The sequence below is a fragment of the Neopelma chrysocephalum genome, unplaced genomic scaffold (assembly GCF_003984885.1).
Source record: "Neopelma chrysocephalum unplaced genomic scaffold, ASM398488v2 Primary Assembly neopelma1_69, whole genome shotgun sequence".
NCBI lineage: Eukaryota > Metazoa > Chordata > Aves > Passeriformes > Pipridae > Neopelma > Neopelma chrysocephalum.
In genome coordinates, this window is record NW_020897729.1 from 3,669,707 (window position 1) to 3,683,203 (window position 13,497).

A 13,497-nucleotide genomic window follows, 5' to 3' on the forward strand; every position below is an offset into this window, starting at 1 on the left:
TTTCTGTTGGGTTTTGGGTTTCCTTTTGCACTTTTTTGGGGGTTGGGGTTTTTTTTTGTTTGTCTGTTTGCTTCTTCTTTTTTTTTTTTTTTATTCTGTGGAAGAAGCAGTTTTGTTATTAAATAACAATTTCAAAATAAAAAGGAAGAATGAGGTAGCTTAGGTCACGAGCAAGAGAAAAATGACGTCTTACAGCATTATACAATGAGCTAGTCAGACTGTGGCACTTCCCCCTCTGCTCTTAAACACTCCAGAGCAAGCCCAGGGCTACCTGGAAGGAGAAAATGAGGGGACTGTCCAGGGGAAAGCAAGTGTAGGAGGTTTCCTCCTGTGATTCAGGCACAATGGGAGATGCTGGTGCTGGCAGAAGTCATTGCTCACTAGCAGGGTGGGCAGTTGTGACCGTTCTGCTAAGTCTCAAGATTAAAAAGCAAATAGGGCCAGAAGGAGGTAGAGAGAAGCCCCTGTCTGCTCCCATCTCTGTGGCAGAGGGAAGCTCAGATGGCCTCGCTGGAAATTAAACTGAGCTGACATCTATCACGTTTCCTGGCAGCTCGTTAAATACAAGGGCGCTTTTCCACCTCTTGCCTCATCTTTTATTTAATTCCTTTTTCTCGCCCTCCATATGGTGCCCGAATCCAAAAGGTTCCCTGAGAGGACATCTCCCTGGGGGAAACTTTGGAAGGTACTTGCAGCACCGGGTCGTCTCAATGAGTAGAGAATAAGCTCATCAATTCCATGGCTGTCACTCTTTTTTTCCTTTTGCACTATGTTGGAGGCCTCTTTTAGCCCCTGAGGTTGGACTCAGCATTCAATCCAGGATGGACTTTTCTGGACCTGGGTGATTGCTAAAATAATTTTGACAGCACAGTGTCTAGTACATGGTACTGGTCCCGTCTGCATATTTTATCCTGTTCTTCAGAGCTGGGCTTGGAGCATTTGGGAGAAGATAAACCATAAATGTTTTGTGTTAATGCTGTGTTTGTGTTAATGCTGTGCTTTAGCCCACTGACCGAGTTTCTTGTACCTCCCTTTAGAATTCAGCACAGTAACATCTGGATTTCCCCAGATGGTCAGTGGGTGAGTGGGAGAAATCTAAGTTCTCTGCAAAGCTGCCTGATCATTCTCACATGAGAAAATGCTGGAGAATGATATGAAAGGGATAACACGACACATGGATCATTATTAGTCAGTCAGCTTTGGTGATTCACACTAACCAGTGCAGCAGACACGGCCAGAATTGAAACCAAGGAACAAAATGGAGGCAGGGTGAAGAAACAGTCCACTCTTACATGCATAGATGGAGAAACATCAGTTGTAAATACCTTAAGTGCTCTGTAAATCATGGCATGGAGGGAGGTACTGCTCAGAGAGCAGGAACACTGTAAAGAAAAGCTGGTGAGTTTAGCAGAGGAAAGGCTCCACTTTGGCATGGGGACAGATGTGTAGGGGACAACTGGGTTGAGATCACAGCATCTTCAAGCTCCACTGTCATATAAACACAGCATAGATAACATCTGTCAGTCCAAAGGCATAACTGCCTCTGAGGAATTATTGAGCTTGTGTACTGGAAGGGAGCCATGTCCAGCGTGTGAGTTCAGGCTGGTCCGAAGTAACAGCATTCATTCAAGGGTGACATACATTACATTTGTGTGCACCCACCTCTTGTCTTTTGCAGTGCAGCATTGCAGAAGGCTGATGCCTTTTCAGCAGAGGCCTGCAAATAATTCTGTTAGTGAGTAGTCCTTCATCCTATTTTCTATTAGAATATTCCTTGCAGTGTCATAGGGAATGAAGCACTGAAACAAGACAGAAAATCCCAAATTTCAGTGCACCCTAAGATTTAGTTTACAAAGATGCTGTGTTCTGTGTCTATCTTTTCTAGCCACTGCAGAGAGAACAGTACAGAAAAATATCCCAAACAATGTGGCCAAAGGAAAGATGGGCTACCAGTATCAAAAATCCATGCTGTCATGGAATTATTGTCTATTCTGTTGGCAGAACAATGTGCACACAATAGCTCAAAATCAGCATTGCACCTGTTGTGTGTTCTATTTGGGGTGTTCTTGAAAATGCATTGTTCCAAAATCACTGCTGTCATGAAATTTGAGTCCTGAATCTTTTAGGCAGTCAGGACCTAACAAGCATAGCCAAACTACTGATTCTCCATGCCTTCCTGGAGGCTGCTTCTCATTTGCCTGCCTCAAAGGTGGACTGTGCCCATGGTTTGGCTCTGGTATAAGGTACTACCATCTAGTGCCCTCCTGATCTGAGGACACAGGGACTTGTTTGGCACCTCAAGGCAGTCAACCCAGCCCTCCCTTGTATTGGCAGAGCGTCCCTGATTCCAGAGCTACATGAACACAACACAGATGGAGTTCTCTGAGGACTCCATTGCAGTAAGTGCAGGACTATTACACTGAATGCAAGGGTGACTCTCTGGAAGCTTAAATAGAGATACTAAGGTCCTTTTCGGAATGTTAGTCCAGGTCTGATTCCTGACCTGGATTACTCAAGCATGGGAGTAAAGGTTAAAATTCTGCGAAAGCCAAAATCCTTTGAAACATTGCAAAGAAGTGACGGGAAACAATGTCTCATCAATAATACAAGAAAATGGCTCTGATCCAGAAAGGTGCAAAGAGCTCCCTATTTCTGTGTGAATAAATGGGGAACTGCTGATACTCAGCACTCCACAGATATTTTTGTCTGAGTGCACTCAGCTGTAGCTGACCCAGCTGTAGCCACTCCTGCAAACAGGTATAAGAGGCAGCACAGAGACTTAGCACCTACCATCAGAATTTCCTGAGTTCATGTGGGGATCTTGGGTCAGTTCCTGCCAGAGCTCAAGGAAAGCCAAGCTGAGAGGATCTCAAGTCAGATTCCCCACATCCGTGAGCGCAGCCTGTAATCCGTGTGCTTCCGGTTACCTCCATCTGTGTCTCAAGGATCTTGGATGGAAACCAGCAGCTCTTATCCTGAGACTGTTTATGCACCCACTCATATCACCTAATATGTGAACACCCCAACTGTCCTACAGCAGGGCTGTCATAGTATCTATCCATATATTAACACCATATGTTACAGAATTGGTAGGAGAAAGGCTGGATCTGCCACTTCCGCAGTGCAGGCTGTTGCCCAGGGCAACGAGATATGAGGGGCTGCAAACCATTTAGCTCTTGCTTCCTCTGCATGATCGTGAGCTCTGTGATTTCCAGTTTCCCTTGGGCAATGAATTGTCTACAGCTGGCCCCGAATACAAGAGCAGTTATCTGCGGTTCCGAGACATAAACACAAGGCAAACAATGCTGGTGTACAGCATTGTAGGCTACCTGGCAACAGCTGCAGACAGGATCTGATTCTCCTCATTCAATACATGCCTTGAGCTCCAGAGATTTTATATATATCTATACTCTCACAGGAGAACCACTTCAGGAAACTGGAATGCGAAGAGGTGAAGAAAATCTAAAACCAGAGAGTGTATCTGTCAGTATTTCAGGAGAGCGATTGTTGCCTTTAAATTCCAAGACCTTTAAGATAGCAGCCATATTTTAATTATACATAGGTAGGGAATAAGCCCACAGTTACTGGCATCTCCAGTTATTATTATTGCAATATCTCCAGTTTAGTTATGACTTTCCAAGGATGTGCATGTGCTGACAGACAGGTACCAGGGAAAGAAGTGCAAAAAACACACACAGCTCGAGTAACAATGATAAGTAGAAATGAGATTATTTGAATGTAAAAATATATATTTGAATATACTACCTGTTAGCTATATATGTTACAACCTTGACACTCCAAATGCATTTTTTTCCTGGTGTGGAGTTCATATTCTAATAGAATTACTGTGGCTAGAATTACTATCAGAAGAGTTTGCCTCTTTTTATCAATCAATAATTCTTCACCTAACAAAACATGACTATAAATATTTCGTCCCTTAGGGTCTGAAGTTCACTGTTATCCATTACACTGTAGTTCCTAGATCTCTGAAGCCAAGGCTTAGTTTTTGAAGGGATCAATACTGGTGTTTGCAGCATGAAAGCCAAAGCTGATGACATACATAGGAGCCATAGTATTGATCTTGCAACATCCAGAGAAAAGGTTATTTCAAACCGAAATAGCCATGGCCTTAGCATGACCCTGAGCTGTAATCAGGTACAGAACTCAGAGAGCTTCCAGCAATTACATGCCAGTAGTTGGTGCAGGAAGGCTGCTGGGAAAATCTGATTAATCCTTGTTATGGCGACCAGCTTATTTTGTGAAAACAAACTTCCCAATTTTTTTAAAGGCGAAATTCAAAGCTACTCTCACAATTTCATCTGTCTCAGATATTTGCACTGTTATCAGTGTCTAGTATCTTTTCCCATTCCACACCAAAGAAGCCAGAAGGGGCTTCACAGCTGACTTTGAAGTCACAGTTCAGTCTGAGATAAAATTTTTGGTCCTTTTTTTTTTTTTGATAGCTTATAAAAATCCATCTTTCTGGCTTTGTTTTCAGCTAGGGGAGAATGCAGTTTCAGCAGTGTGCAATTGTCATTTTGGATCATGTTGAATTACACTCTGACTATACAGTAGAGCCTTGTGCATAATTTTAGCTTGAATGGGAGCAGAGAGCCGGCAGCCAAGTGCCCTGGGAAGAGCAGAACTGGTGGGACAGAGCAAAGAGGAGCCTGTCAGTGATATTCTGTGCCCATTCTACCCCAGTACCTGCAATAGCAGCTCTGTACGGGCCATACTCTGCCTGTCCCACTGTCCCCTTCAGTGCTGGAGTGTCACATTTGTGCAAGTCTTTCCCAGTCCAGTCTGGAGAAATTCTCCAGAAGGAGAAATGAAACACAAGCCGCCATCCCCTGCACCCTTCTCTTTCCAGCAGGGTAGCAGAGCAGGGCTGCTGCCTGAGGAAGGGGTGTGTGCGTGGGTTGGTCTCAGGAAGCAGCTGTGCAGGAGAGGGGGAGAAGGCAGCAGAAGGAGCAGAGGGCACATCAGCTCCGCTTTGCACTGCTTTTTCTACTGCCACTGTCCCTCAAGGAAAGGATCAGACCTTTCCGGGATCACCTGAAAGGCGGGGTGTTACAGAGATGGGCAGAGGAGCCTCACTCCCTCAACCCCCTTCTCCAAGCGTTTTTAAGCCGGTAGTGGTACCCGGGAGTTACTCTCTGTTGATGGAAAGATCCAGGCGCTCCCACCGCTGCCTGTTTGCGGAGGAGCCGCTGGAGGGCGCGGGAGGGTGAACCATTCCCTGCCCGAGCCCCGCAGGCCTGGGGCATCTCCTCCTGAGGCCACAGCATGAGTGCAAAATACCAACATCACGATTTCGGAGAAAGCCATGATCTCCAGAGATAAATACACTGTGAGATGGGTGTTGAACCTTTGAAAATTGGGGTACAAAAGTACTCTATCTAAGCTTTTCATCCAAACTGGGATATACTATAGAAGCACATCACTTCACTACATGTGTGTAATTACTGATCTTTTTAGTAATCATAGTTTAAGTTTTACATAAAATCTACTTTCCTATTTAGGAGTAAACACATCCGTTCATTTTAATATCTAGAAAATATAAGAAAGAGCCTAATCTTATACCAGCTTCTCTTTCAGAAAATGTGAGAATCTATCACGATTTTGATAATAAAAATTATTAACATTAATTAAACAGTACAGAATTTACTAAAAGTCTTAAACATCTGCCAGAAAATACAAAAGCTAGGAATATGCCTTGCAGAAAAATAAGGCTGGCATTAGTATGATTTTTCTCACCCCCAGAGTGCTGTCCCATAATACCTGAGCAAAGGTGGTGAGAGACTCAAATGATATATCAGGTCTAAATTAATCTAGCAAGTCTAAACTGCAGGTCACGAACAGCAGAGAAAGCAGCTGGAAACAGCATCACCCACAGCATACAGGAAAGAGGGACTGGGGGCCCTCACAAATGCAGTAGCTGAAACATTGGATGGAGGGTGTGTTGGTGGAGCCTCAGGTGAGAATGCTCTGGGAGTTCAGGCTGATTAATGTACTCAGGACCCTGACTACAATACTGCTGCCAAATGCAAAATACTTTCTCAGTACAGCCCACATGCTCTAAAATACCTGCCATGTCCACTACCAGTGCTGATATTTGGGATCAGTCACTGAACCTGATGTTAAGACTCCTTTTTAGTGTTTTGGTTTTATTTCACTCAATTAGGTCATTCTTAGTAGTTTCAGCAGCCTTTATTATCAGACTTGTTGCCCCAAAAGTCTGTGTAGTAGTGATTAGCCTGGAACAGAACACTGCAAAACCTTAATGAGCAAAACTCTGCTTTAAATTACATTGTTGAAAAGATGAAGATACCTACAAATGACATAAAATAAAGTTGAGGGTCGCTCTGTGTACCCTGCTCAAGGCTGCAACCGAGAAAAGGATATTTCTTAGCATGTCCCCATATATTTTACAGCTTTACTGCAGTAATTGCAATTGATCTTAGGCAAACTATATGAATATCTTGGGATTCGGTTCCCAGCTGAAGATTTTTTCCTTATGCTTCGTTATTTGTATTGCGATTTTAAAGTTCACTGGTGGGTTCTTACAATGCTTCTGACACAATTATAAATATTGCTTTATTTTTTTTCACAGTTGATTGCTAGTTTTGAAGCAAGTATATTTAAACAAGAGACAGGAAAATATTGTGTAGAATTATGTGGGTTTATGCTCCAAAGAAGCAGCAAAGAAAGGGTTGAAGAGGGACTGAAATTATTGTTAAGCCAATTCAAAGGGCTCTCAAGCCAGAGGGAGATGTATGGATTTATGTAGCACATTTCTCCCCAATTTTTTGCTTTCATGGGGCAAAACTTTCAGTGAAATTATTCCTCCCCCCAAGACTTCTTCAAACAGTTCTCAGATGCGTACTCAAATACAACAAAACAAAAGTATTGTTCTTAAAGCATACCCTTTTATTGGCAATTAAATAGGAAATTGTCTATTTCACGAGAGTAACAATCTCTCTGTGGTGCCAAAGTGCTCAGCTGAGATTCACTGCAGAAGTGAATGCAGCATTATTTAATGCTCCATTCCATGAAGTGGACTTACGCCTATTGGGACTAAGGTCCATAAACGGATGTGGGATTTAGATACATTTTATTGAGTTAATCTGTTCTGGTCAGCAGAAAGCATTTGCAATGGGGCTTCCTGACAGACTAAAGAGCAATTTCTTATCTCATCAGAACACTGCACAACTCAGCTTTAGGCAATTTAAGTCCATGGTGCTGTTCAAGTCAAAGCACTGTCCTTATTTCATGTGGGCTGGAGGTCTAACTTTGTGCAGACAGTGCTCAGCATGTCCCAGCACATGGATGCTTCATGTCCCGACAGCAGGACACTTGGGGTTGACAGGGGAGGCCATTGTGCATTAGTGCAGTGTTACAGAGAAACCCTTGTGCTGCCTTTCGTAGGAAAAGTTGTCTCAGGTGCAGCTTTATGCTGTTTCTGCACCTGAAGCTGGCTTACAGACTTCTTTTTTACTGTGTGGATCTACTTGCCTTTTAGTATATATCCCTGAATAATTTTAGGCTTGCTATGATGGGAAATGAGGCTTTGATGCTAATACTTTTTCTATCCCAGCTGGCCATTTTCCATATAATTTTAGCAGCTCTTGCCTCGTTTTGACAAAGGATTGAAACTCTTGTTTCCTGTAAATTTACCCTATTTACATATTCAAGATGGGGTAGGGTGACAAAACCCAATAGTTGTGCTGGCTGGGGAGGAGAGGGAGAGGGCTGGGGGTGTGGCTGTGTGGAGGCAATGTCTTGCCTTGCTGTGCCTGGTGCATGATGCAGAGCTCTGGGTGGGGAGAGGTCAATGAAGTGCTCACACGATGCTCAGTGATGCACAGACTGGCAGGTTATCCATCCCTTCATTTTTCTGCTATGCACCAGGCTGTGGTGTAAGTTGGGAAATCACTCCGTAGATTGTGTCTTTGTAGAACCTTAAATCTGTTACAACTGATAACTTAGAGACAAAGCTGGGGTGGATAAACTGGGAACAGCGCAGGGGTTCAGGCTGTGGGTGGATGTGAAGAAGGAACAGCTCTGCAGGATCAGGCACTGAGCAGGACAGATTCCTACCACCTGGATGGAGGCATGTGCAGGCATCCAGCTGCTCTGTGTGGTTGCACTTGTGGGTGCACACAGAGGAGAGTGTTGCAGCCTCTCATTTGCAGGTGCCCAGCATGGAGAAACTACCATGTGGGCAGGTCCTTCAGGACAGACCTTTGGTTTCTGACAGCAGCCCTGTCCTGGGGAAAAAAAAGATAAGGTATACTTTACAGTAGCCAGACTAGAGGCAGTAACTCCTCTTTGATGATTTTATCCTCAATTCCTTAGAGGAATGCAAGCCTTGCCCTAGAGGATGTTAAAGGAGTGTGTTTGATGTATATCTGCCAGCTGAGAGCCCCATCAGTCAAAAAGGTGTCTAAGAAAGTCTCAGAGGAGCTCCTTTTTCCTTGTGGACTACACAGAGTGACTGAAAGAACCTCAGTGCACAGATATAGAAACAGGGAAAATCAATAGTGCCTGAAGCCCAATCTCCTGCTTCTCATGGTAACTGATGTTGAGTGCTTGAGAGATGGCAATAGAACATTGAAAATGCCTTTACTGTACTTTGTAATGTGAGAAGCTCTTTCTTCCTGTTTAGCTAACATTTGGCATGTGTCCAAAAGCCTTGAGTATCAACAGCCCTTGTGGTGCTCACAGATCCTATTTTTATCCTTGTGTCTTTCTGGTTCTCCTTTCTCTGCTTCAAGTTATGAATTGCAACAACAACAAAAAAATTATGCTTCCGTCAGGGAATTTGCACAGCTGCTCCTCGGGGAAAGAAGCTGCCCTGGTGGTCTTGGCTGCATGGATCCAGCAGCTGTTCTGCTCTGTGAGTGCTCCAGTGGTTGGTTGCCAGGAGGAAAAGGTGAAGGGGGAGAGAAGGAGGAATAGTGCAGTGATTCCAGTGCAGTGCCCTGGATGATGGCATGGGCCAGGGTTGCCATGACTCTGGAGGTGACTCAGTGTGTGCAGTGGCAGAGTACAGAGAAGAGAAAAACATGTTCCCTGCTTAATCCAGACTCTTTTCCAGCACTCAAGGTGCTGCCGGAGGGCCATGGCACAACGACTGTACCTGGGCATCCACCTCTCAGATGCATTGGTGGTATGGTCATCATGGTGTTTAGGAGTGTAGGATGATGGGGGCTGACATGCTCAGTTTTATGGGCCACAGCCACTGGGTATCCAGTGTCTCTGTCATCTATTCCTTTTGCATTTACTTGTCTTTCAGTTTATTCCCCTGACTTTAAACCAGGAGCTATGGATTGGGTATGTATTTCTCAGAAAGTTTCTTGGTCTCACTTAGGTCTTTAAGCATTTTCATGATCAGGATTGGAAGAACTTTTCATCCAAGCCTAAACCCTGGATCCAGCTGCTTTTTACCCCAGTGCCAGTTACAGATTGGTAACTCTGAGAATCTGTTTATCTTGCCGAGCAGATTCCTGGCAGGACAGAAATGTCTTCTGTTGGTGATCTGCACTCAGCTGCAGAGGTCGAGAGCCAGGTGCCACAGCACTTTGTGCCACTGCTTGACCAGTGAAGGTTCTGCTCATCTCCTCATCTCCTAGGAAGCTTCTTTAATCCAGCACTAATGGCACTGGCCTATTTTGTTTTGATTTTGTTGGTTGTTTTTTTATTTTTTATGATAATGGTAACAGTCCTTGACTAACCCTGGATGTCTGCACAGATTTGAGATGGCAAGAGAAGTTCCTTGGCTAAGGTTGTCCTCTGATCTTCACTCTACTCACTCCACTTTACTCCCTGCTTGCGTGGGAGTAAATGTGCGTCAACAGTGGCAGAGTTGTTGTTTCCTCTGCTGAAGGTGACCAAAAATGTTTTGCTTGTCCGTTAAGAAGTCACTTTAAGCAGATCAGTGTAATGAGATTCTGAAGCCATATGGCACTGGAATTAGTGCCTTCTAGTGCAGGAACTGTATGTTGTAATTGCAACAGTGCTGTATGCTAAAAGTAATTTCAAGAACAGTGATGTTTTTTCCTCTGCTTGTTACTTTAACTCCTTGGGGCTTAAAACAATGTCTGGGATGTAGCCCTTTATTAAAAAAGGAGGGAGATGCAGTCCTGGTATGCTTTTTATTAGAAAATAAATGGAAGTTAATAGAAAAGATCATTTTCCATTTCCTAGCTGAACATTGGAATGGATGTTACCTGTAACAGCACCAAGTGTGCTCTGAAAATAAACCTGTGTGTCAAACGGCTGAAATGCCTCAGATTGATGTTCTGGGTGATGGGGAAGGCAGAAAGAAGGTCCTGGATGTATATACAAAAGGAAAATGTGTTTCAGCATAGCTATCAAAGATCAGTTCAAACATCAGATAAAACATCACATATGAAATAGGAAAATGTGAAGCTGGGGTTTCAGGAATGAAACACATATTATTTTCTTAGCTTCAATGCGTGTCAATCCTAATATTGGCATTGGATTTAGATCACTTATTTCTCAGCCTTGTGGAATGCTATATACATCGGTGGGGGGATCTACTGGTCTTCATGAATAAATATCTCTTGCTTTTGGGTTTCTATATTTTGTTGTTGTTTTTAAATCATTGGTGGATAAGAGAGGACATTTTTTGAGTCTTTTCTACACCAGACTTTCTTAATAGTTCTTACAAGGCTCTGATGGAAAAGTGATGCCTGTTTCCCTGCAATTGTTTAAATGACTGTGTGGGTTATGCTGCAAACAGGGACCATTTTACAGTGTTTTCTAGCTGCCTCATTTACCCATGCAGCAGAAACAGAGTTCTCTTCCTCCTTCCTCTGGCACATAAATGCTGTTCCCAAACTCAAATCTTGACTGTTCACAAGAAATTACATCCCTTGGGCTCAGCATCATTGAGATCCAACGTGTTTGTTGCATATTTCGTGCTTGACAGTGATACCAACCATCAGAGCACTGCTTTTTGAAGCAGAAGCATATTGTTTCATGAGAAGAGATATTGGGCTTAAACTGATTTAACTGAGTTGACTTCAAATTTGTGGCCATCCTCTGGCCACACAGTCATGGCAGCAAGCACTTCCCAACAAGTGTCAATTCCAAGGTAAACTGGTATTTCTGATGAAAGTCAGAACTAGTGCAGCTTCACAGGTTGTTTTGGTTAATGGCATCTGAGGATATCTGGGTCATGGGTTGTGGGATGGGGGGGGGGTTATTTTGTTTTGGTTTTTTAGATTTCTGATGACAATTTCTTACATTTATTTACTTGCTTATTCATTGACAGACCAAGCCAGATGATGTTGCTAGGCAATGCTGACAATTCATGAGCAGAAAATGTCCTCTTCCTTAGCTTTTCGTAACATTTTGCTCTGGTTGTCTGCAGCAGCAGCAAAGTAGTGCCCTTCCATTCTGTTATTATGGAGAAGACCCAGGGAAGCATGTTTACCATTTTCTATACCTGTCCCCTCCACTCCTGCATGCAAAGAGCAGTGACTTGCTGTCAGTCAGGCTGATACTTTTCAGCTAACGGAGAAAAATTGCTTAAAATCAATCGTCCACTCTGAGTGTGTTTGGTAACATGTTACATAAAAGCATTCCTGCAAGCCAGCCCTTGCAGCAGGTCCTGTGCAAATACATCCACAGCAATACAGAAGAGGTGATCTGTGGAGGAAATAGGGCAGGTCTCAGCACTCCCATGTCAGAGGTTTCCCATACGTGTCAGGAGAAGCCAACAGAGCTGCCTGTGAAATGGGAATGAAATGACACTTACAGGAGAATAAACAGATCCTTTTGCCCATCCATCCCAGTCCTTTCAGCACAGCACTCAGTCCCTGAGGTAACCCTTATGTGCCTTGTTGCTCAATGTGGAGCAGCTGCAGTCAGCTTATTTTTTGGTCTGGAGCTGGGTGATGGCAGTGGTACCCCAGGCATCAGAGTTTTGTATTGAGCATTGTCATGGATCAGGATTTCCTAGGGAAAGACTGAGAGATGATTTTAGATAGTTTTCCTGTTGTGTGCTGTGGCTACCTGTGCTTCCAAAGCTCACACCTAGGGTAGATTTCTTCTTGCATCCCACTTCCAGTGTCGGGTCTCCCACTTGGAATGGAGCATCTCACAGATCCTCCTGTTGCTAAGCCATGTAGATACTGGTGGGAACAGAGTACAAAAGAGCAGCAGACAGAAGTGTATTGCCACAAATGCTGGATTCTCCCTCACTGTATATCTATATGTGTACAAGGTTGAAGTGCAATTAATCTGTGTATGTCAGGCATGAATATATTGTCAGCAAAGTTTATTTTCTAAGGTACATCGTGTTTGCCTGTGTATGGAAGGACACCTTGAGCCCCTGTAATGAAAGAAAAGATGATGGAAGAAAGATTTAAAGATAAAACAGTAGGGTTGTTTTTCTAGTTTTCTTATCTCATGATGGCAGTTTTCTACAAATTAATTCTGCCTTCTGTGCCACTGCTCTCCCTATCTCTCAAATATTGCAGTCCCCTGGGGATTTCTCCATGGAAGCTCTAATAAATATTTTACAAATGCTAATGAATCAGGTCATCCAACAGCTCAGTACATCAATGTCCTTGCTTTGCAGGCAGTGTTTTGGCAAGGAGCAGCTTCATGCCATGTAGCAAATTTGGGGGGCAGGGTAGCACAAGTCTTTTACCATAAAAGGGGCAATGTCCTTTATAGCTTTCTTTGGTCAAAGAGGGAGGTCCAGAGGCTCAGTTCTCAATCTGGTAGCTATTTGACTATATGGTCAGTTTGTGTGTGCTGGGTTAGGAAGCTTAAACAGCTCCTACTGTGTGGCTGAGGAGCAGCAGAGCTGGCAGGGGAGAAGCTGCAAGTTTGTGAAATGGGATAGAAGCAGGAATGAGTTGACTTCCGTGTGCTTCCCCTTACAGGCATTCAATGCAGTGAGACACTTATTCACCATTTTAGTAATGGCACCATGTGAGGCTTTTCTCTCCTGAACATCTTTGTTCCTTCTGTTTCATTCTCTGTTTCATTCTCTGATTTGGATTAATTACCCTTCTCTTTTCCCACTCTGTGCCTGAGGATCAGCTGTGATCTGAGTAGGTCATGAGCTGAACACACTGGATGTTGTTCTGGCACTGTGTGAAGTGCCAACAGGTGTTAGTGATTGAGGCAGAGGAAGGCAAAGGTTCTCAGGCTGTGTGTAAGGTCCTTGCAGGAAGCTCGTTCTGTGCTCAGGTCCCTGCAGATGAGCTCTGGGTGGCAGCTCAGCCCTGATTCATTGGGTTCTCACTGTATTCTTTGCACTGTCACCAGTGCTGGCCTTGTGCCTGTTGTGCATCTCCTGTGCAGTCCCCTCCAGATCCCAGGGAAGGCTCCTTTTTATTCTACTGCATCAGGATTGCGTGCTCTCTGTACTCAGTTCCCCAAGTACTAGTTTCTTCACAAAGCTCTCTAACCATTGATTTGTATTATAGTAGTTGTTAAAAAGGAAAAAAAAAA

The 13,497-nt window shown here is 43.8% G+C and overlaps 1 protein-coding gene across 4 annotated transcripts in view; it reads left to right on the forward strand.

Moving 5' to 3' along the window:
* MCF2L2 (MCF.2 cell line derived transforming sequence-like 2) overlaps positions 1 to 13,497 on the forward strand; it is a 166,922-nt gene that overhangs the window by 13,795 nt on the left and 139,630 nt on the right. The window lies entirely within an intron of this gene.